This window comes from Calliphora vicina, chromosome 3 (genome assembly GCF_958450345.1).
Source record: "Calliphora vicina chromosome 3, idCalVici1.1, whole genome shotgun sequence".
NCBI lineage: Eukaryota > Metazoa > Arthropoda > Insecta > Diptera > Calliphoridae > Calliphora > Calliphora vicina.
In genome coordinates, this window is record NC_088782.1 from 48,417,025 (window position 1) to 48,438,097 (window position 21,073).

The 21,073-nt window shown below is 30.0% G+C and overlaps 1 protein-coding gene across 6 annotated transcripts in view; it reads left to right on the forward strand.

The window, feature by feature from the left end:
• Positions 1-793: 793 nt before the first annotated feature.
• Spn (Spinophilin) overlaps positions 794-21,073 on the forward strand; it is a 181,254-nt gene continuing 160,974 nt past the window's right edge. For 3 of the 6 annotated variants that reach the window (XM_065503022.1, XM_065503025.1, XM_065503026.1), the window contains exon 1: positions 797-1,991. The gene's annotated coding sequence lies outside the window, so the exon portion shown is untranslated. Of the gene's footprint in view, positions 1,992-21,073 lie in introns of all 6 variants that reach the window. The other 3 variants (XM_065503030.1, XM_065503029.1, XM_065503028.1) reach the window with 3 other exon arrangements.

The following is a 21,073-nucleotide window of genomic DNA, read 5'->3' on the forward strand; positions in this document are numbered from 1 at the left end:
AAGCGGCGAGTACCTCTGGATTTCTTCTCAAGTACCTCGAAAGCTGCTAAAGCCCAAGCCATCAAGGCGGGTGCTTCTGAGGTGGAAGTGGCTAAATCACCCCTCTCAGTAGCTTCCCACATGCCAACTGTGCGACCAGATTCTGTGAAGGAATCTTCATGTCCTGAAGCCGCTCCACCACTGGCCAACTCCGACTCCGAAACAAATCCCAGGCAAAAAACCCTGCCAGAAGGGCTGCTACCACTAGGCGTTCCGCCTATCGCTTTATTGAAGGAGGATGCAACAGCCTAGGGCCTGCAATGGGACCTAAAAGGCCCAAAGCGGCACAAAGATCGTTAGCCAAGTCCTTCAGCGAGATTGTCAAAGACAACCTCGTTAGGGCGGTTATCGATTGGAGTGACAGTGGCGGATCCATATCCCAATCAAATTGGAATGTTGTGAAGCAGATATTGATAGGGCTATTCTGGAAAGTTTTCAAAGAGAACCCAGTAATACAAATTTGAAAAAATTTAAAAAAGAACGCATTTTTAAGTCAGATTTTTTGAAAAATATTTTTTTTTGTAAAAAAATATTTTTTTTCTTTCAAATTTAACATTAATTTAAATATCCAACATATCCGTTACTTTATCCATTGTTATTTAAAAAGGAAAACTTAAAATGTTCCCCTTCATAAAATTCAATAACTCACTGACAATAAAAGTTTTAACATTTTGTTTTATCAATAAATTTGAAAAAATAAAACCAAACAACTCATAATTGTATTTTTTTTGTTTTCGTTGCAGATTTGAACACTTGAAATATTGGATACGTATTAACCCCTTCTCCGAAAAACCAAAAATATACAAAATAAAGTAAAACTAAACGGAACGAAAGAAATAATTGCAATTTGCATATTCATCTGTTAACATTTTGTATTTTCTTTGTTGTTGCTGCTGGTGTTTTTTTTTTACCAAAAAAAAAACTAAAAATGCTTGAGTGCACAGCTGCATAAAAGTTTATAAAACAGCAACAAAAAATTTTAAGAAAAATAATCATAAATAAAAGGAAAACAAATACAACAAAAAAAACACATGTACTCGTCGTAATATTGAAGAAAAACCAAGAAAAAAAACAAGAGTGCAACCGCCAAGTAAATGGTATCTGGTATTGTGTTTCTGTTTTTGTTGTTTTATTGTTATTGCTCTCATTATTATTATTATTGTTGTTGGTGATGTTGTTGTTGTGTTAACCCCAAAACTCCCCTTTTCAACAGACTACTACTCCTGACAAAACAAAACACAACAAAGCAAAACTAAACTGAAAGCAACCAACAGAAAAGAACAACAGAAACAACAACAAAAAAATGTCTCAGTTACAATAATAAACAACAACTTGAAATACAAATACAAACTGTAGTTGTTCACCACCAGGCCAACAGCAGCAGCCAGCCACAGCAGTCACTCATTCACTCACTAGCAACTGCAGCAGAATCAGAAGCAGTTTACCCACAATTTAGAAACAAAAACAACAAACATCACAAGAATATTTAAATAAAGATTATGTAAATAAAATACAATAATAACGACAACGACAACTACAAGAACAATACAAAACAACAAGGAAAAATTAGAGAGAACAAAAAGAAAAACACCAAGATAAAAAACTAAAACCAAAATACACAACTTCAACAAAATGTAAAAAAAGAATGAAGTAAACATTAGTGTTTTTGTAATTTTTTTGTTTTTCTCGCCATTTTAGTTACAAGTAACAAGAAAAACAGAACAACTAAAACTACAACTACAACAATAACAATAAACAAATATTAATTCTACAGAATCCAGCAGTGTGCAGTTAAAGAAGACTCCACTTTAAGGAACCTGGGATCCAACAAACAAACCAACATACAACAACAATACATTCCTGGAATTAAAGTATTTATATTGTTTTATTTAAATACATTTAAGCCAAAATTAACAATAAAAGCAGACAAAAAGACAAAGTCGAGTTAAAAGGTGAGTAAGTTTAAGTGTAAACATTGATAATAAGTATTTTTAACACCTTACACTCTTAATATGTTCAGAATTAAAGGGATACGTTCTTAAACAAGTTCTTTAACCTTTAAAGAAAACAAATATATTCCAAATTATATAATGTTTTTTGATTTAAATCTAAATACCCAGACATGATCTTAAAATTATAAATTATAGTTTTTCTTATTCATTAAAAGTGATAAAATAGAATTCATATTGATATAATCTGCTCGGGTACTAAGTTTATAGATATATTTTTAGAAATATGTCCTGGATCCACTTCGTCATTTAACCGGTATGAAGTTACCGAATGCTGTTACAAATACATTATTTTTCACTCTAGAACGTCATCTTTTCGCAATATTTTTGCGATATTTTTGATGAAAAATTTGAATTTGTTATGTTATGCTTTCAATATTGTTACGAAATTGTACTTGAATTCAAATATAATGATTTTAAGGGCTGATTTAAAAGTAGCATAATGCTTTCAAATAACAGTGCTGTAATAGCAAACTGTAACATATCTGTGGACATTATTAAATAGAAGCTTTCAGTTGACCATTGTTCGTAAGTTGGCAACGCTGTATATTCGAATATTCAGTTAAATAACATTGTAGAAAGTACACCACAGATGGCGTATGTATTAGTAAGATCTAGAATATTCGAATTTTGACAGTTAAAGAGCAATCTAGAATGCAGATGGCAGTGTTATAAATAGTGGCAGGGGTTGCAGTCGTGAGTGAGTTTATCAGAGACGCTTTTCGAATAAACATCAACTGAGTGCCTTAAAGTGTGTTGTGTTTTTCAAGTAAATTCGTGTACATTATAAATTGTGTCTGTATTTCTGCGAATTTATAAACGTGTATAAAAAAACATTGAGTGGCTATTTAATTCTGTGGTTGTTGTACATTTTAAATAAATAAAGAGTTGTTACAATTTTTAAACTACAATACGGCTTTTATTTGTAATCAAAAGTATCCGGTTTATTTAAAGGAAATAAACCAAACGTTTTGAAAAGGTTAAAACGTAACAATATTTTGATAGATTTTTTTTTAATTTTAATAAATTATCTCCCTTTCATTTTGTTAAAAATAAAATAATTTAAATTATTCAACAAAGCACCAAATTTTTTCTCCGATTTTCTTATATAAATAGTGCATTGAGTGTCCAAAAAACCGGTTTCCGGTTTAACCGAAAAATTGTGTTTTTGAAAAAACCGGTTTCGATTATTGTCTTTTAAAAAACCGGTTAAACGGTTTCGATTATTGTCTTCAAAAAAACCGGTTAATCGGTTTATATAAAATTTTTATTTAATGGAAATTTAACATTTTGAATTCTTTATGGAATTATTTTATATCTTTTACGAAATAATGTCAAATGCTATAATTTTCTATAAAATAAATCAATATTTTTAAAAATTGTATCAAAGTTTTTCATAAATATATTTGAATGAACTTTAGAAAATATATTTCATTAAAACCGGTTAAACGTCTTACCAAAACCGGTTAAACGTCTTACCAAAACCGGTTTGTCAAAAAACCGAAAAGTTAAAAAAACCGAAACCGGTTTTCGGTTTCGGTTTTGGATACTCTATAGTGCATGCTTTTTCATCACTATCGCAAAGTTCATACATATAAGGACTAAGATCGAACAATTATTAATACACGTTTTTCATTAAAACTTTTAACCCAATTATTATTTATTTTTTTTTTGATCAAGTTACCTTTGAAATGTTTATTATATTTTATGTCAATTATGTTCATTTGTTGTTAATCTGATTAAAATGAGTGGCCAGAAAAAAGTGCGTACTAAAATCATTAAATATTTTCAACAAAACCCAACTTGGTCATACAAAAAGTTGGCCAAACAATCAAAGGTCTGCCTTCAAACTGATTACAATGTTATTAAACAGTATCGGGAGAACTTGTCCGTTAATAGAAAACTTGGTTCAGGCAGAAGGAATGGTCCACATGGTGTTTCTAAATCCAATTATTAGAAAGCATTTTCAAAAGTGCTCACAACACAACCGGTAGGAAAGCTGTCCGGTTAGCTCAGTACTCGGACTCAAAAAGTGGCGTCATGAAATAACCCCCCAAAAATTAGTACAGAGAGCAACAACAACTATTTTTGGGGGGTTATTTCATTTCAAAAATTGGGGTTCTATTTCATATGAAATAAGACCCCAATAATCGGGTGTTATTTCATTTCTCTTTGGGGCATTATTTCATTTCGTTGGGGTTTTATTTCATTTTGAAATTGGGGTTTTATTGCATATGAAATAAGGTCCCAAATTTTGGGGGGTTATTTCATTTTATTTTTGGTGTGTTATTTCATTTCATATTTCAAAAAGTTCCTGACAGGAACTCTCCTAAAAATTTAGACAGAGCACGGAAATTGAAATCAAAGTGTATAAAAACAAGTAAGAAAGTATGGTCGGTCAAGCCCGACCATATAATACCCTACACTAAGTAAAAGAGCAAAAACATTTTTCTTTTAAAATTTCAATAATTTATATTTTTGAGTGATTTTCGGAAGTGGGCCTTATATGGGGGCTATGTCGAATTATGGACCGATCACCATGAAATTAGGTCGTGTGATTTATGTCTACATTCAACACTATGTTGAATTTTGTAACTATACCAACATTTTTAAGCGATTTATGCACGTTAAATTGATTTTCGGAAGCGGGTCTATATGGGAGCTATGACTAATTATGACCCGATCGTAACAAAATTTGGTGACATGAATTTGTGGAGATACATATATAAATTAAACATTTATGGCCGATAAAGTCCAATTTCGGAAGGACATTTGTGTGGGGGCTAGGTTAACTAATGCACCGATTTTAGCCAGTTTCAATAGGCTTGGTCCTTGAGCCGAAAAAATAATATGTACCAAATTTTATCGAAATATCTTCAAAATTGCGACCTGTACTCTGCGCACAAGGTTTACATGGACAGCCAGCCAGCCGACCAGACGGACGGACGGACGGACATCGTTTAATCGACTCAGAAAGTGATTCTACTTTAAGGTGGGTGTTAGACTAATATTTTTGGGCGTTACAAACATCTGCACAAACGCATTATACCCTCCCCCTCCCTATGGTGGTGTAGGGTATAAATATTCCTGCTGCATAATAAATAAATTTTCACAGTTTCCGGCTCAATATTTTTATGTTGCTTATGCTCGAGGGAATGTTATAGAAAAGTTTAGGACCCAAAACGAAAATTTGTCCAAAAAGTTCTTGGTATGGCAAGCAATATGCAGTTGAGGTCAAAGAAGATAAACATTTGTTACAAAGGGCTCTATAAATACCGAAATTTATATCAAGGAATGTTTACAAAAGATGATGATACCATTCATAAGACTATTTTTGGCCTGATTTGGCATCATGTCACTATGTCAAGAAAGGTCTTGAGTGGTAAAAGAACAATAATGTATTTGTACCAAGAGAAGCAAATCCTCCAAACTGTCTGGAGCAAAGGCCAGTGGAGAGATATTGGCATCTTGTTAAAAGAGAATTTAAGAGCACAAAAATGGTGTCCAAAAGTGTGATAGATTTGAAACGGAGATGGACTACCTGTTTGAACAAAGTGACAGAAAGCTCAATAAAAATTTTAATGGAATTGATTAGAACTATAAAAATAATATTTTTTGTAAGTTGTAATAATAATGCAATCGAATAAAAAAAAACCAAAATGTTTTTTTATTAACATATCGCTGGCTTAACATGCAAAGGCTCTAAGTCCACTTTTTTTTAGAAATTGAGATTTTAATGCAGTAATGTACAATAAGTAAAAATACATTGATTACAAAGAAAAAATTTGGAGTTATCTCGCTTTTTGTTGTTGTTTTGTAGTGATGAGCAAAAGCGCTTAGTCCAATTTATCACAAGAAATTGTTCAATGACGTGTTAAAACAAGTAAGAAAAAATTGTCGGTCAAGCCCAACCATTTTTTCTTGTAAAATTTAAACAAGTTATTTTCGGAAGAGGGTCTTATTTGGGAGCTATGTCTAATTATGGACCGATTGCCATCAAAGTTATTTGCGTTGAATTTTATGTGTATACCAACATTTTTAAGAGATTTATGCTCGTTAAAGTGATTTTTGGAAGCGGGCCCTATATGGGAGCTATGACTAATTATAGACCGATCGGCATGAAATTAGGTGACACGATTTCCATAGTATAAAGTATTTCGGGAGGACATTTGTATGGGAGCTAGGGGAAATAATGGACCGATTTTAAAGTGATTCTGAGTCTATCGGTATAATTTAAGGTGGGTGTTAGACTAATATTTTCGGGCGTTACAAACATCTACACAAACATATTATAGCTATGTATATTCGGCTGTGCCGAATCTTATATATCCTTCACCGAATTGTACTTTAAAATATAAATTTTAAAAATTTTTAGTTATACAAAATTTAAAAAATTTTTTTTCAAAATTGTTTTTTTAAATTTAAAAAAAAAATTTTTAACAAATTTTTTTTTCTAAATTGTTTTTTTTTCATGTTTTTTAAATTTTTTTAAAATTATTAGTGAAAAACAAGTAGGAGAGCTATATTTGGCTATGCCGAATCTTATATATCCTTCTTAAAAAAGTTTTTTCCAAATTTTTTTTTAAATTTTTTAAATTTTTTTTTAAATTTTTGAAAATTTTTTTTAAATTTTTGAAAATTTTCTATGCTAAATATAAAATGACAACAAATTGTCTACAAGTATAAATATAAAAACTGGGTAAAGTGCTTTCATTTTATTTTGTTTTAAAATATATTTTTCTGATTTTGAATCATTGTATGTCCAACTTGCTATAGCCTTATATATGGACTTTGAAATTTCTATCATTAGATACCCATATTGTCTATATTAATGACTTAGTAATCCAGATATAAAAACTAGTAAATAAGAAATGAAAGACAATTTCTAAGAAAAAGACCTAAGTCCATAAAAAACTACAAACTAAGCAATAGAAAAACTCTAAGTCCAAAAAACCTTTTATCTCCTCAAATACTTATGGTATCATTTTGCTTTTACGCACATCGAAAACAAAGAAAAATACAAAAAAAAATTGCGTTTACAGAATTCAAAAATATTTACGCAAAAAAAAGTTTGAATGTTTTTTGTCTCTCCTGTAAAATTTTAAAATATGGACTTAGAGCCTTTGCATGTTAAGCCAGCGATATATGTATGTTAAGAATTTTTCAATCTCAGTCCTTACAAAGAGCATGAAAAGTCCTAAAAACTATTAGTACATCTAAGAAATACCCAAATAAATATTGACATTTTGTTTCCTCCTTGGCAATAAAATTGAACTATTTAAAATATAAAAACAAATCTTCAAAATAGTTTGTGTTCTATTTTTATTATTAGTTTCTTGAATTTAAAGCTATTTTTAGTGCAACAGTCAAGTGCGTTTAATTTTTGTTTTGTTTGTTTGTTAAAAAGTAAAACAAAATAAAATGAAAGCACTTTACCCAGTTTTTATATTTATACTTGTAGACAATTTGTTGTCATTTTATATTTAGCATAGAAAGCAACAACAAAACTAAATAAAAATAATAAAAAAAAATATATGAAATAAAACAAATGAGAAATATTTAGGAAGGTTGTAACGAATTGTAAGGAAAACTATTCTGCAGTATATGCAAATTATATTATAAATAGATAGTTGAAACAACTAGACTGGGCTTTACAAAATTTGGGATATTTAAAGAATAGGAGTTAGGCTTTGAGAGTAGGGTGCCCTACATTGTGATAAAACCTACCATCTTGGGCAAGAGAAAGGTGTCTGATCTCAAATTATCTGTAATAATCAATATAACAAAAATGAAATTTACATACATATTTTATAAAATTAAAATTAATTATGTATGTATATTAAGGGCCTGATTAAGAAACACAACCAGAAAACCATAGATAAATTCACATAGAGCGAAAATTAGAAAAAAAATTCAAACAAAACAAGCAAGAGAGCTATATTCGGCTGTGCCGAATCTTATATACCCTTCACCAAATTATACAAAATCAAAATTTTTTTTTAATGTTTTAAAATTTTTTTTTAATTTTTTTTAAAAAATAGTTTTTTCAAATTTTTTTTTTAAATTTCTTTAATTAATTTTTTTGGAAAAAGAATTTATGACAAAAAAAAATTTTTGATGAAAAAAAAATTCGGGTTAAAAAATATTTTTTTCCGATTTTGACCCATTGTATGTCCAACTTACTATGGTCTTATATACGTCGTTGCAAAGGTTTTTGAAATATCTATCATTGGATATCCATATTGTCTATATTAATGACTTAGTAATCCAGATATAGGTCAAAAATCGAGGTTGTCCTAGTTTTTTCCTTATATCTCAGCCATTTGTAGACCGATTTTCTCGATTTTAAATAGCGACCGAGCCGGAAGAATATTGATGTATGAATTTGTTGATTTCCACACAGACGGACATGGCTATATCGATTCCGCTATATATAACGATTCAGAATATATATTCTTTATGGGGTCGCAAATGAAAAATGTGGAAATTACAAACGGAATGACAAACTTATATGTATATACCCTTGCCACTCATGGTGAAGGGTATAAAAATAATACAAAAAATCACATCAAAATTAAATTATTTTCAAATTTCATAGATTTTTTAACAAATACATTTTCACCACTTAGGTTTTTGACAACAGAGTTAGGTGTTTGACAGAAGAATTTCCAATCTATGTGTATTTATCAATGCAGAAAGTAATTTTCGTATTTTTATATGAAAATTACTGTTTCAAATATTGGGTGTATGAATTAAAAATGCGCATTTTTTTAATTATTTTGAAACATTTGTACGATATCAATTTATTCAAAGTATAAGCCATTGTTAGCTATGACCTTTTCCCATCTTTCTGGCAACATATTGATTCCTACCCAAAAGAACTGCTCTGTTCTAAAGTGAAGCTTATCCCAGAGAGTCGTTCTGCATCGATCGAAACAAAAAGCAGTCGGATGGAGCAATGTCTGGACTATGAGGCCAAACTTACGAACCACTTCATTTGAAATATTTTTTAACGGGTGGAATATTACGGTTTCCTGTCTGGTTGAATATTTTGGGCGTTTTTCGTTCAATGATCGATTTTCGTTCAGTACCTCATAATAATTAGGCTGCCTCACCAAATACAGAGCATTACATTTTTCATCGCATGTAATGATTCGGTGCAAAAATAAATTTTCTTTCAAATTTCATAGTTTTTGCTGCAAATACATTTTCAGCACTTAGATTTTTGACAACTCAGTTAGGTCTTTGACAGGAGAATTTCCAATCTGTATGTATTTATTGTTTCAAATAATTGTTCAATGTTTTCCATACACAAACTTTAATATTGTTGTTTGGACGTGTACAAAATTCCTTCTAACAAACACTTTGACAAACCCAACATACTGACCATCCATCCATCTGAAAACTATTCACCCATCCTAAAACGAAATAGAAAACTACAACAAATTGTGCTACAAAATTCCTCTTACAACAACGAGTCTTATTACAAGTCTTTTGGTTCTTTTGAACCAGAAAAAAAAACAAGAACAACAACAGCAGCTACAGCAAAATAGAAATGTAGGTTTCTGTTGCTATTGCTGTCATTGTAGTTGTCAGTTGCTGCTGATGATGATGATTATGACGTTGTTGTAGTTATTGTTGCTGTTGTTCAAGTCTTGTTGTTACCATCATAATTATTAATAAATCTTAACAAACTGTTTTCTTGTCTAATTTATTTTTATGATGTTAAACATGTTTAACATTAAAGCGGACGGGTTATTTTTTTTTAATTTTTGGTTCCTTCATTGGTTAAGTTGTAGCAAATTTGTTATTTACAAGATAGATGGTTATTTGCAGTAAATTAAAACACAGTGGGATGTCAGCATATAGAGCTTAATGTGGGAAATAGTAAAATGGAAACCAATAATGCGTTATATTTACTCTAGGAAATTGAGACGATTCTCAAGAAACTGAAAATTCTTAGTAAACAAAGGCCCAGTATGGCAAATTCTAATGGATTTAAGAACATGTAGGAGGGTTTTAATTGTTTGTGGTGAATCTGCTTTCATCTTAGTATAATTTTAAAGAAAAATAAATTTTGTTGAATTTTTTTTTTCCTGAGAAGGAGAGAGAAACATTTTTTGAAAACTATATTGCGTAATTTCAGTGTATATTACTATGATAAATTCAATTTTACTAGGTCTTCTATTAAATTATAGCTTTTTGGGCAATTTAAGTTTAACAAAAATAGATTTATAGAATGCGGTTATACTTCTTAGAAATTGCAAAACAATGGAAACTTTTAAACCTCTGCAAGAAAGAAGAGTAAAACAAAAACGTTAAAAGTGCTATCTATATTCACCAGTGAGGAATCTTAAATAACCTGCTCCAAGGCATATTTTTAGGTTAACAAAATTTATTTTTTTACAAAGTTGTTTTTTTAATTTTTTTGTAAAATTTTTTTTTTCAATTTTTTAAATTTAAATTTTTTTTTGTTTTTTCAATTTTTTTTTAATATTTAGCGAAAAAAAACTTTTGGCAATGAAAAATTCGGGTTACAACATATTTTTTTCCAATTTTGACCCATTGTAGGTTCAACATACTTTGCACAGTGGTTTAGAAACTTTTTTTTTTGGAAATAATTCGGTATCTCGGGAACTATTGGAGATATTATTACAAAATTTCACATGGTTAGAGCTGAGGTGTTTTTGAGTTGAATTACATTTGTTCAGCTTCCTAGGGGTAATAAGGGCCAGTTTGTGCCCCCTCAAAGTTGGTCACATCGGGTCTCAAAATTTTTAAAAAAATCCCCAAAAATTCATTTATGATCCGAATGACCTGAAATTTAAAATATAAATAGTCCTTGAGAAGATCTACAAAAAATACGCGTATATGTGTAGGTTATCTCCTTCAGTTGAAGAGATATTTAGAGACAATAAAATTCTAAATAAAATAAAAAAAACTTGGTAACAGTTATCTCGTCCGTGTAAAAAGTTACACGCATCCAAAGTTGGAACATGTAAAATGGGCCTAATTTTTTACGATTTTTCCTAAAAAAGTCCCTATATTTTTTCTTTTGTAGAAACAAATTTTCTTTGGGACTATATACAATTTTTATATGTTCCGGAAAGAAAACTTAATGCAAAAGCATGTAAAGTAAAATTGGGCTCACTTAAGCGGACACAGTATCCCCCAGACCTATCCAAACTTGGACAATTTTAAAAAAAAATATTTAGGTTTCAGTAAAAAATTCTAAAAAGGCAAAGCACCGATCCTCGAAAAAGTTCCGTATTTGTATAACCCTATATGTTGTTTAAATACTTAGAAAGTTGTTTTACTATCACACTGTAAATAGCGTCACAGTAGGCACTTTTCTAAAAAAACTCAGTTTTTGGAACACATTTTCCCCGTTTTAGGAATTTCGGTATTTGAAAATAAAAAATGTCAAAAATTATAATGTCATTAATTTAAGGACATTTGGATCTAAATTAGTTTCCAATTTTGTTATGATATCTTTAACCGTTAAAATTTTACATTAAATCAAATTTTATATTTTTATTCGTGGAAAATCACCATATGAAAGTTTTTTTAGTTTTTAAGGTAAATGAAGTCCCAAAATTTTATAAAATTATTTAATTTTACTAAAATATCAATCCTCAGGTCATAATGTTTTCAACAGTATCAAATACTTATATAAAAAGCCTTTATTTACTTCTCAGAAGTTCCACAAACCTTGCCCGCTTTGACAAATTTGTACGTTTTTTCATATTCAAATTTAACTCAAAAACACCTCAGCTCTAACCATGTAAAATTTTGTAATAATATCTCCAATAGTTCCCGAGGTACCGAGTTATTTCCAAAAAAAAAGTGTCTAAACCACTTTGCTTTGGTCATTGCAAAGGTCTTATTATTGAAGACTGAAAGACGGGCTTATCACTACATGAATTGAGTAAAAAATATTCAATTAACAGGTCAGTTATTTTCTGGCTCGTTTCAAAATTTCTTAAGACTGGCCGCATATCACCGGTGCATTCTGTAGGTCGTTCGTGTAAAACCACACGATGTGATGATTCCTTGATCAAAAGAGCAATACAAAACGATTGTACAGCATCCGCTAGTCAAGTAAGAACAAGTTTAAGATTATGCGTTAGCGAAAGAACAATCCGTAGTAGAGTAGTAGAAGCCCGATTATTCAGCTGACGACCAGCAAAAAAAAAAAACATTTCTATCAACTAAGAACAAAAAAGCTAGACTGAAATTTGCCAAAGCCCCATCGACTGGAGTGTCCAAAAATTAAAGACAGTACTGTTCCCTGCCGAATCCAAATACAACTTAAAAAGTTCCGCTGGAATAAGGCGTGTACGCAGACCAAAAGGAGGAAAACTGAATCATAAGTATTGCAAAGGAACAATTAAACATGGAGGAGGCAATGTAATGGTCTGGGGTTGCTTTTCTGGTCAAGGATTTGGGCCAAATCATAAAATTTATGGGATTATGGATCGGTTCATGTACCCTGATGTATTGAATGCTGTAATGTTGCCTTATGCCAGTGAAGAGATGCCAATTATAGGGAGCTTCCAACAGGATAACGATCCTAAGCACCCCTCTAAAGTTTGTAAGACTTGGCTACACAGCAATAAGATTCAAGTTCTTCATTGGCCTGAAATTTTCACGATTTATTTCATGCCGTTAAAATAGCCTGGGAAGGAATATCGAAAAACGCCATAAAAACATAATATCTTCTATGCTAAGAGATGCTCTTGTGCCATCCAAAACAAAGGATTTGCAACAAAAAATGAATTAAATTTTTTTTATAGTATATCCTTGAAGGGGTGCTTTAGTTTTGTCCGTTTCATGTTCTACCTTAAAATATTTTTTTGATTTTAAGTTACCTCTTATAGAAAGGTTAACTTTGAAAGTATTTGTTTATCAATACTTAACGAATGAAAATAATACATAATAGATATTTAAAACTTTGTTTTTATACAAAAAAATACCATATGAAAAAAATGCAATGAGGGGGTGCTTTAGTTATGGCCAATACTGTATATATATACTTTATAAGGTCGGAAAATTATATTGTGGAAATTACAAACAGAATGACAAACTTATATATACCCTTCTCACGAAGGTGAAGGGTATAAAAATAGGTAAAAATTCGAGGTAGTCGTTGTTTTTTTTTTTATATCTCAACCATTTGTGGGCCTATTTACTCGATATGCAATAGCATCCGAACCAGTATATTGATGTATAAATCATGTTTATATGTAATAGGGGAGTTTCGGAAAGATGATGGCTATATCGACTCCTCTTTCCAGACAAACCAGAATATATGTGGCCGATCAGCCATTGAAAGTGCGAACCATTCTGAAACCCATAGGCATCATACATGGCTCAATTTTGGTTTAAATGTTTATACCCTTCACCATGAGTGGCAAGGGTATATATAAGTTTGTCATTCCGTTTGTAATTTCTACATTTTTCTTTTGCGACCCCACAAAGTATATATATTCTGAATAGTTATAGATAGCGGAGTCGATATTGCCATGTCCGTCTGTCCGTCTGTGTGTTGAAATTTCTGAAGGCCCCAAATAACTTACATACACGAATGATACATCAATATCTCCGAAATTCTTCTGGCTCGGTTGCTATTTAAAATCGAGAAAATCGGTCCACAAATGGCTAAGATATCAACCATTTGAGGACAACCTCGATTTTTGACCTATTTTTGACCCATATCTGGATTACTAAATCATTAATATAGACAATATGGATATCTAATGATAGATATTTCAAAGACCTGTGCAACGACGTATATAAGACCATAGTAAGTTGGATCTACAATGGGTCAAAATCGGAAAAAATATTTTTTAACCCGAATTTTTTTTTTCACGAAAATTTTTTTTCACTAAATTTTAAAAAAAAAAATTTAAAAACTAAAAAAATTTTTTTTTAAATTAAAAAAAAAATTATTAAGTTTAAAAAAAAAATTAAAAAACTATTTCGAAAAATTAAATTTTGTTTACCTAAAAATATTTAAAATTTTTATTTTAAAGTAATTTTGGTGAAGGGTATATAAAATTCGGCACAGCCGAATATAGCTCTCTTACTTGTTTATGATCACTTGGGTATGAGAAAAGCTTTCCGCATGATTAGGCTACAAATTGCTATTCTCTATATTAAGTCCCGAGTAAATATTTCTGGTTTCCGAAACCTAAAGAAATGGATAGGTGGAAAGAAATTTGACTACAACGATGAAATCATCTCACAAACAATTACTTATTTTGCACAAACGTTAGACAAAGTGTATATGATAAAAAATAAAATGATTTAAACCCAATGTGCAATAAAATTTGTTTAATTAATTAAAAACAGTTTATATGGCAATAGTTTTTTTTCTTTAGCTCCACTAACCAGATTTTTTAAGAAATCATAATTTTTCTAATCCCCATTAAAAATGACAACTTACGAGTATTACGAATTTCTTGGTCATAAATTCACATATTCATTGCAAAATTCTATTAAGTGGGTTTAATGTGCAAAGTCTAGTTGCATTATTTAAATTGAAATTATTTTTATGTTAATTTTGTTTTAATTTTTCTGGTTTCTTGCCATAATAAGTTGGTGTTGCGGAATTTTTCCCACAGTGTGTTATTGGTTGGGTACTAGAAGCTGGGTTATTATTAACTGGCCATTGTTATTGAAATATAAAGTCATAAAAATAATAATAATTTCAAAGATTTAAAACTAAACAATTGAATTAATGATGTAGAGCAAGTGGTAAAGAACGGTATTTAAAAAAGATTAAATACAAATTAGGAGTTACGAATAGAATGTGGTTTGAAGTTTAAACAAATAAAGTTATAATTAATATAAGATAAAAATGCACTATGGGTTAAAATACAAAATGTTAGAAATATAAAATGTGATAACGAGAGAAAAGCAGAGCTGAATCGCTTTAAAAACCAAAAAGTTTCCCTAAACAACTTTGTCACCATTTGCTTTAAATTTAAATCTCAGATTTTGCCGAAAAAAAATCAAAAATTGTATATCTTGAGTTACAAAATATTTATTTTGCTATATATCCCACTCGCATCCCACTAAGCGACCAAATAGATCTTAAAGGACTAGACCCAAGCTTTCTTTTGAAGAAAAAAAAATTTAAAAAAGGGGCCCATTTTGGAAAAAAAGTTCGATTTTGAAAAAAGTGAAAAATTGCATGTTTTGAGTTACAAAACATTTTTTTGATAGATATCAAACTCGCATCCCACTAAGCCACCAAATAGGTCTGAAAGTAAAATATCCAAGCTTTCTTTTGAGCAAAAAAAAAAATAAAAAAGGGTCCATTTTGAAAAAAAAAGTCAACAAAGTTTTTGATTTTGCCAAAAAAGTCAAAAATTGCATGTTTTGAGTTAGAAAACATTTTTTGAGATAGATTCAAACTCGCATCCCACTAAGCGACCAAATAGGTCTTCAAGGAAAATGTATAAGCTTTATTTTAAGAAAAAAAGGGCCCATTTTGAAAAAAGTTAAAAAAGTTTTTGATTTCGGAAAAAAAATATTAAAATTTTTTTTATTTTTTTTGCGAAAGATTGAAGAAATAGCTATCTAAACTATTTGGAACACATTTTGCTAAGAACAATAGGTAATAAGTTACATGGATGAGAAAAATCACATGTTTATCCCCTAACTCCAAGAGTTCTGGACCGATCTTGTTGAAAAATTGTGTCTGAATTACAATTAAATAGGTCTAACTTTCATCCCGATCGGAAGACATCGATTTTAAACGAAGGTTCACTTGACGTGAAATCCCCCATATGTATAAAGCAATCAGAAAGTGTAATCAGCAGGGAAACCGGAAATATGCTCTAAAAAAAGCATTTTAAGCGCTTTAAATATGCAGTAAAAACTTTAAGATATGCTCTTAAAATTTAAAAAATATGCTCTTAAAAAACAAACTTTTACATAATTTTTAACCAAAAAATATACTTTTATTTAAAAAAATCAATACAATGCATTTCTAAAATGGTAAAGTAACATAAAATTAACAAGAACTAAAACAAGTATAACAAAAAATAAATACAGCACAAAAACAATAGGAACTTAAGTTATGAAAAGGCCTCGAGAGGTAATTTTAATGATATTTTATATTAATATGAAGACACTTCTTCAATTGCAATAATTGCAATAAATTACAAAATGTTGACTTAAATTTTCAAATAAAAATCATTGTCTATTGGATCTGAAAACATTTTTATACATAGAAAATGTTCTTTCGACATCAACTGATGTTATAAGAGCAAATTTAAAAGATAATATTTCTTTAACACTTAATTTTTAAATCTGTTTTGAGGAAAGTCCTTTAAACTGTTTATAAACGCTTTCTATAATTTTGAATCCTTAATTTTTTCCTATTATTTGTTCAAATTTTATTTTAATATTAGTTTTAACACTACAATTTGGTATTTTATCAATATTTTTAAATGTTTGTTCCACTAAATTATACTGTTCGGTCATTGTAAGCCCAGCTGTTTGAAGTTTTTTAATAAATGTTTCAATAAATCCAAAATTTGACGTTATAAAAATTAAGTTATTTTTTATTGCAGGTGTATTTAAAGCATCTTTAGCAATATTAATAAACTGAGACTCCTCAGCATTTAAAACATTGATAACTTCACAAATTTTTTCAAAATTGTTGTCGTAATAATTAACAGCTGAAAGCCATGTTCCAGAGTTACTACAGACTCTGGTAGCAATTCTAGAGCAGGATACATTTCTTTTAATGTATCAATCCTATTTGGGGCTTTTAAAAATACCTTTTTCACATTTGCAGTAACCTCAATCAATTTTGAATTTTAAACAAGTAAAAACCTGTAACACAACAGCGAAAATAAGCAGTGTTTAAAAAGCTACGATAACTAACAAATTTTTAACTGTTGCTACAACTACTGCTTCAAAAAAGTGTATGTAGCGGTAGCATTTGTCTTTTTTCGTTTTCTTGTTTTTTTAAAACTACTGCTACCTTCAAAATATAAAACTCTTAACAGAGCAGTAGTAATAAAACATGAATTGTAAATGGAGTAGTAGCATAAAAATACAAATCATTGCTACTGCTCTATATCGAGTTTTAATTTTTAAGATAGCAGTAAAGTAGCAGTTGATGCAGCAGTTAAGGTAGCAATAAAAGTAGTCAAAAAAGAAAACCTTCAGTCATAACACAAAAATTGACAGAATTAAACACTGTGTGTTGTTTTTTTTTTGAGAGAGTTTGAAAGAATTATTCGATTTTATTCGTCTCAGATGTTCGTGTTGCTAACAGAAAGATCGTGTTTTCTGTGTGTATAACAAAAAAGCCGAACTTTTGTTTACAACACGACCAACATACACAAATATACATTCACAACAACAACACATAATATAATTTTTTGGCTGAAGATTTTTATTTTTGACTTATTTTATTGCTACCTCAACTGCTACTTAGCTGCTACTTCAACTGCTACTTCTTCTACTACCTCAACTGCTAATTCTATTACTACTAAATGTTAAAAGTAGCAGAATTAATAAAAAACTAATGACTGCTACATCAAAACTTTTTCTTTTTTAAGGTAGCAATAGAAAATAAATTACTCTGCTACTTTTAAATTTTTCTTTTATTAGTACTACTACAACTACTGCTACCAAAATGTGAAGGTAGCAGTAGTAATAGTAATTATTGACTCCGAGTTTTTATTAATTTTTTAACTAGACTACTTGTGTTTTTTCGATGCTACTGCTACTTGTAGTCTAGTTTTTTAAACACTGAAAATAAGTAAGACAAAATTTGCTTTTGATAAAGTCAAAATATGCTATTAAACAGTAAAAAATGCTCTAAAAACGCAATAATATGATATAAATATGCTCTTAAAACAAATATATGCAAAAATATGCATTTAAGGGTAAAATATGCAAAAATATGCACCAACAAATCGATGCCAAAATTCTTAAATAGTTCCGAAACGTGTGAATATCTTATCCATGTGCCCATTAGACTCACCAGAAAAAACATGCACTTGCATATTTTGGTTTCCCTGGTAATCAGTTATATTTGAATGAACTCAGGTGTCTTATAGAATTCCCCCCACAAACTTTATTTGGTAATTTCTACAATATAATTTTCCGACCCTATAAAATATATATATTCGCGATCGTGTCGATTAAGCCATGTCCGTCTGTCTGTTGCAATCAACTTTCCGAAGCCCCCAAATAACTTATATACACGATTCATACATCAATATCTCCGGACTTGTTTCTGCTCGGTTGCTATTTAAAATCGAGAAAATAAGGAAAAAACCAGGACAATCTCGATTTTTGACCTACATATATCTGGATTACTAGGTCGTTAATATAGACAATATGGTTATCTAATGATAGATATTTCAAAGTCCATTGCAACGATGTATATAAGACCATAGTAAGTTGGACCTACAATGGGTCAAGATAGGAAAAAATATTTTTTAACTCGAATTTTTTTTACCATAAGTTTTTTTTCGCTAAATATTAAAAAAAATAGAAAAAACAAAAAAAAATTAAATTTAAAAAACAAAAAAAAAAAAAATTGAAATTTAAAAAAACATTTGGAAATTTTTTTTTCCAAAAATGAAAAAAACAACTTAGCAAAAAAAAAATTTTGTTTACCTAAATATATTTAAAATTTTTATTTTGAAGTATAATTTGGTGAAGAGTATATAAGATTCGACACAGCCGAATATAGCTCTCTTACTTGTTTTTTAATGATTTTAACAACTTTCTTCATATGAGTAAATACATTAAATTATGATAGCCATTTCCAACACTTTCATTTAAAATGTTTCTCTTAAATATTCATTAGCAATAAAAGTTTTAAATTTTTTTCATGTTTTTGCACTTTTATATTCTGTGACTAAATCAAATTCTCACTCACTACATTTCATTTTCATGGTCATGCTTTCTCGTACACTTAAAACGTTTTTTGTTTCAAATTCAACAAAGTTATGGACGTGTCATTCAATTTAAGCAGTTTCATTGGAGACATGCTGTCGCCAAAAAAAAAAAAAAAATTGCAACTTAGTATCTGTATGTATAAAAACATTCACAAAACTTTCGGTATAATGAAAAATTTTAAGTGAGAATTTTTTAATTAGATTATTAAGTAAAACAAAATTATGGGGTTTAATTTGTAAGCTATGTTCTTTTTATATTACATGAGTGCTTTACCAAAAACGTGTATATTGTTCTTGAAAATTACATAGTCCATCAGCCCCTTAAAAATCTTCATCCAGAAGTTTTCTGCCAGTAAATAAGTTGCATCATCCATCACTGGAGATGCTAATCGGGACTGATTTTTGAAAATCCCGGGGTTCGGGATTTTCGGGAAATCTAAAATCCCGAAAATTATAAGAAAGAAACGTACATAATTATGTCTTTACAACTGAATGTAAATTTTTTATTAATTTTTATTAGACACTAAAAACTTTCTTAGAATTTTCCGTAGATTGCGTTTCTGCTATACAATTTTTTACTTTTTGATCGTCCATACAAATCGACCCAGCCTAATGTACATACTGGTAAAAAACAATACCTAGTAAAAAAAATAGTGTTTGTTTTAACCCTCCGACGGTTGAGTCATCCTTTCAGCCCTTATACGAAGTACAAGGTCCACAGGTCCACCTTTAGGGAATTTTATATGAAAACGCATTTTTTAAACATTTTTTTTTTGTTTTGATTTATTATTATTTACTAATTATACATGTATAATGAATGTTAGAAAAAAAAAGCCTAAAAAACTATTGTTGAAATTTCAGTACAAGCGGACCTTTTCACACTTTCCCGTACTAAACACATTTAAATATCAATAGAAACTAAACTATTGGTCGGATCGCTTTGATTTTTTTAAACGATTCTAGATACAATTTCCTTGGAATACATGTGGGGGGCGGGTATACTTCCCATGGACCATCAAGGAGTAATTTCAGTTTGAAAATGAAAAATACTATTGCATCTATGATTTCATCTGCCATTCTGGAACGAAATTTGTTTCCGACATATGCTGCTGCCGAAAAACATCTTTCACATTGGCAAACCCGTTTGCAAATACTTATAACAAATCTGCAAGTATTTTCCTCTTGTTCCTTCATAAATAAAATGATCTATCTCTTTTGCATGTTGCAAATCTACATTATAATTTGGTTTCGTTATTGTTATTTGGATTTTCTACATTTATTAATAATATTTTCATTTTGTTCGAGCTCCACAATTAAGATTAAATCAATTTCATTTGAAGAGGATTTAAATTGAGTTTTGTTAGATAACTTACCCCCATTAACACGAAGCCTGGTTATTCGTTAACTAATAGTTATAGTGCCGGTTAAAATTATTTTTGTATGAAAACTGTCAGTTTAACTATTAGTTAACACATAACCAGACTTCGTGTTAATGGGGGTTACAAAAAAAGGTGAAACATTTATTTTCTAGAGCCCCACTCAAGGAAAACCTTCCTTTATTAACTGTCGATGTTGAAATGCATGAAAAAGGCACACAAAAATGACAATTTCCCCTATTAATTTATGAAAAACGGGATTTAAAAAATCCCGAAAACCCCGTGATTTTTGGGATGCCCCGTTTGGCATCTCTATCCATCACACAACAGGTGTATTTTTTTTTATAAAAATTTACCTCAATATTTTCTACCTTTTTTTTGCTTTTATGTTCTTTACCGCATTGCGATCTGGCACTTTCTGAACTTTATACGACTTCAACACAGCATTAGCTTTGGATCTGCGCACGATAGAATCAGAGCATTTAACTTTACGAGCTGCTTTTCTGATAGAAGTGTTCGGTGCTCTTCGAAAGAGTTGTTCGACTTCTTTTGCCTTACCAATATCTGTTAGACCTTTTTTTCTTCCTGGTCCAGGTTTCCTTTCAATGGAAACAGTGTGACGATGAATCTTCAGATCTTTTGCTATTTCTTTGAAATTCCATATTGGAGTATTCTGCTGTCTGTCCACTGTGATCGAAATGACAGTTGAAAA